Genomic DNA, 5,107 nt, shown 5'->3' with positions numbered 1-5,107 from the left:
CTCATTCTCATATGGGCTAAAATGAATAACTGACAAGTTGCCTTCCTAGGTCCTAGGCCTAGGCCTATTTAGGCCCATTAGGCCTAGGCTATTAACAACCACCTTTCCATGTCGGAATTCAGCGCACTCACAAGTTGGTATCATGTGTATCTCTTCAAACACATGGAAAAGGGGTATATGGAGGAAGGAGGTGATATCAATATAGGAAGTGAAAACTAGAACAAACAAAAAAGACCAATGCCGATAATATAAATACGGTACTAAAGAATAGAGAAAAAAACGAGAAAAAAAACACGAAGACCCAACATAAAAAACAACAACAACAAACTGATGCATGCCTGTTTTGTTTTTTGTTTTGTTTTTGTTTTCGTTTTGGGGGGGGGGTTGTTTTATTTAATAAACCACACACACACACACACACACTCACGGAGAGAGAGAGAGAGAGACACACACACACACACACACACACACACACACACACACACACACACACACACATACACACACACACACACACACGCACACACACACACGCACACATACACACACACACACACATATACCCACATACGTACGGCACATGAAGCTTCGAACCACAATTAATGGATGAAACGAATAACACTATCATATATATATATGCCCCTAAAATTTGGAATCTTGTCCCAAAAAGAATAATGTCTGTATTATATTCTCATGGACGACATAGAGACTTTAAGAAAAATCAAAATATGTTTGTTCAACTGTATATCCTCTGCCATTAATTTTGTATTCATCAGTGGGTCTGTGAGTTGTGTGTGTGTGTGTGTGTGTGTGTGTGTGTGTGCGCGTGTGTGTGTGTGTGTGTGTGTGTGTGTGTGTGTGCGCGTGTGTGTGTGTGTGTGTGTGTGTGTGTGTGTGTGTGTGAGTGTATGAGTGTGTGTTAAAGTGTGTGCGTGAGTGTATGCGTGTGTTGTTGTTGTTGTTGTTTTTATTTTATTGTTAATAATGTTATTGTTGTTGCTGTTGTTATATGATGTTGTTGTTGTTGTTGAGTGGTCTCACAATTTAAAAAAAATTAATTTGTCTGAATTTTGCATTGCACAGCGCTCTTGAAACTAGGCGTATATAAATTCCCATTATTATTATTGTTGTTATTATTATTATTATTATTATTATTATTATTATTATTATTATTATTATTATTATTATATAGCCTACACACACATACACACACGATCACACACACACACACACACACACACACACACAAACAAACAATCATACAAACGCACACACGCATGTACACACACACGTACGCGCACGCGCGTGCGCACAAGTTAAAAATGATCGGGGCATCTGCTATGGCCAATGAGACCAATCGCGCGCGCGTGCGCAAGTTAAAGAATAAAATGATCGGGGCATCTGCTACGACCAATGAGACCAATTTTGCACTGGAAATTTTGTCATATTTCGAGAACTCAAACGCAACACTTCCAGTTGTGGTAGTGCACATCTTGCGGGCTTCTTTCCTGGTTTCAGTATTTCTTATTAATGAAGCCTCATATATTTCGTCCATAGAGCACGGTCGTGCAGTGCCACCCAAAATTTTTTAATGTTCTATTACGAAAAGCACACACAAACATGAAATAAAAGAAGTCAGAAACAAACACTAGCCAAATATAATACATGTATCAACACAAGGTCCCCGCAGGCACTGTAACTGTAATTTATGTGTCAAAAGCGCCGTAAAACATCTACTGTGCCATGCCAAAGTCCACACGCTTTAACTAAACGAAATAGAATATTCAACTGCGGCTATCTGACCTATAAATCGCTCTTTGGGATAACCCTAGCTATGACGACACTCGTAGCGAGTTTGGCGGTACATTAATATTAACAAGACGGCACATCTCAAATGTGCACCCACGAAACATAGCCCACAGTAGGCAGTCTAAAAATAAACGGGATAGCCTGTACACTAGCCTAGCCTATTCAATGCCAAAATTATAACAATGTGATCCCCGGAGCAATCCAGCGGAGTGCTCAAGTGAATTGTGATTGGTTAATTGTCTTGCCACTATTTTAAGCGACTCTGTGACCGTGAACCCGAGGGAGGTGAACGTGACATACTTAAGTCACCGCCCTCTGTGTTGTGTCTTTGAATGGTTTTGTAGTGGAATGGTGAAAGTTATTACTCGAGTGTTCAGTTCCAATGCAGGATAAAGAAATTGAGGTTAAGCTAACAAACAGATTTAGTTCTAGAAATCAAAACAACCAGTAAAAAGAATGAAAATAAAAGCATAAAGCCCCCCTTCACCAACCCAAAGATCCTAGCATCCCATTTACTATGCCCTTGACTATCTTCAACCTCCTGTTGCCTAATTGTGCACGCCCACTTTTTAGCCCCACGTGCCGCCCCTGCTTGCAGCCCACTGTGACTACTGCTCGCCAGTTGGGTTTGTCAGCAGCTTGGATCTCCCATGTTGAAATATTTATGTTGAATTCCGTCAGAGACGTTTTCAGTGTGTCTTTGTAAGTTGCATTATTTTTTTTATTGAAGTGCACCGACTTTGCGATCCATCCTGCTGCGTGGTTGCTTACCATTGGTATGCTGCCATTAACTTCGAAGTTGCGACTGGAGAGAATGCTTAAAATTAAAGCGTCACCTGTTGCATATGACAAAGGGAACACACATAATAAAATTGCACACTGGTACCACGGAATACGTTGAGAGCCACTGAAGTGTTTCACTAAAATCCAGTAGTATGTGGCCGTTAAGGCTCAGTGAATCTTATTTACCCTGGCTGCTGAAATGCAAAGGGTACGCGCCCCGTGATGTCATGCTTCTATAATATTATTATATATTTACTTGGTTGGAGAAGGCATCGTTGCAGGAAGCACAATATGCCATAGCTGCTCTTCTCTCCTCATCAGGATCCATGAAAGGGTCTGCCTGCTGATCGTGCCTGTTAACAGCACTATTGTACCTGTATATATAATATCCAGATCGAGATCTAGATCTATATCATATTTGTGTACGTTCGTCACTTTAGTCGCTTAAAACTTCCGAATCACCTTTCGAATTTGAGAAAAAGAATAACGGTGGATCAGAATCATTTAAAGGGTGCACGGTTATGTTAAGAAGTCTGAAGTCACTGTAATTTAATTTTCAGTTTTTCATTAGTTTCGTTTTAATCTAATCATGGGAAAGTCCGTCTTCTAAGACGGTATTATAAACAAGTGAGGCTTCCGTTCACAAGCAGTGCGCACTGGTTCCACAATGACTTGACGATCACTTCTTTTGAGTCCGTTCATCCAGCTATACATAATACGTGAATGTGTGTGTATGTGTGTGTGCGTGTATGTGTGTGTATGTATGTGTGTATGTATGTGTGTATGATAAAACAGATCAGTCAGTTAACACACACACACACACACACACACACACACACACACACACACACACACACACACACACACACACACAAGTTTTCCCCATCTATCTATCTATCTATCTATCTATCTATCTATCTATCTATCTCCCACCCACTCATTCACTCACCCAGACAAACAACCACAAGTGCGCGTAAGTTGCACATACACACTCAACCCACAACAGACGAACACCCTGGTCCTGTTCCGAGATGTAATATAGGTTTTCATTCTTTCTAATCTAGTAGTAGTAGTAGATTTAGTAGAATTTGGCTATGGCACCATGGTGAGGTAGACATCATGAATGGTAATATATGATATAGAAGCAGCGTACGCCTCCAAACTGAACTAAATTGTGTCGATGGAGATGTAAAATAGTAGAAAGATTTACAGTTTTTAAATCTCTACTTGGTTCAATTCCGTTTTGTGTCGCGTAATTTGTTAATTCGTTCATTTACATTTATGTAAATTCTGTGGGGTAAGCGTTATTATACACAGCAACTTTTATTTGATTCAGGCGAGACACCCTGCAGGGAACTACGATCCAATAAATGAATAGGCTACGCAGTAATTATAGAGATCGATCTCACCCCCCCTCTCCTCCCCCCTTTCCCTCCCATCCCGCCTTCCCAAACATAGGTGTTTAACGGGTACTTGTTTCAGGCAATAACTAACACGGATACATAAGCCTAACATTCACAATTTCATAATTACATATTATCATTCTACGGAACATTTGATTTGCTTTTAAAAAAGTTATCGTTTTATTATTGGAGGCAAACTATGGGAAGACCAGAAGTCTACGCAGAACAGTTTTTAAAGTTTCTTCATGCCTGGCACGCTGCCAAAGCATGAGCATTAATAATGTATTTTTAGATTATCACAAGCATTCGTGGTAGCGTCGAGGCGGTCGTGTCTGAGCACAATGCACAGCATGAAAGGCCCTACATGTACATGAAGACGTGCATGTGCGCTGTCCGCCTAGGTTTACTGCGTTGTACATTAGTTATGTCGCAATTTTGTCACTGCATTTTCTCTTGTTTACGATGCCGACGAAGGTGGTCAACTGGATGAAAAAAACAACAACAGCAAACAAATAAAACTGTAGCATGACACTGGCAATGGGCCCGAACATAGCATCCTAGATTTCTAATTCATTTGATCAGGCATCAGTTTAATTCACCGTTATAATAACCTGTTTACGGAGACGCCTGTTATAATCTGTAGGCCCCATCTCGTAAATTAAAGTAATGGATCTGTGAATAGCCTATATTATTTTGTTATAAATATATAGATTCACCTTTGTTTGTGTGTAGACGATATATTAGATGGTCTGTCTCTGATAGATATTTCATTACAGATTTAAAATACAAAGATACAATTCATTTCAATACGACGGATTTTTTTCTGTTGTCAGAATAAACGCGGAATTTTCCAGTTTCGGTTGAATATTTAAGTCACTTCATGAAAACACCCGTACTATGTTGAGCCCTGTTTTTCATTCTAATACACGTACACGTACATAGAAAAAGCGAAAAAGCTCATGTGTACAGATACGCTCACAGTCACAGATTAGTAGCGTACATACAAAAAAATGTACATGTACGAGCACGCATGTGCGCGCAAGCGAGTGAGCGATCGAGCTAGAGAGAGAGAGAGAGAGAGAGAGAGAGAGAGAGAGAGAGAGAGAGAGAGA

Source organism: Aplysia californica, unplaced genomic scaffold, assembly GCF_000002075.1.
Source record: "Aplysia californica isolate F4 #8 unplaced genomic scaffold, AplCal3.0 scaffold00068, whole genome shotgun sequence".
NCBI classification, from domain to species: Eukaryota; Metazoa; Mollusca; class Gastropoda; order Aplysiida; family Aplysiidae; genus Aplysia; species Aplysia californica.
The sequence above is the reverse complement of the archived record's forward strand: the minus strand, read 5'-3'. Positions refer to the sequence as shown.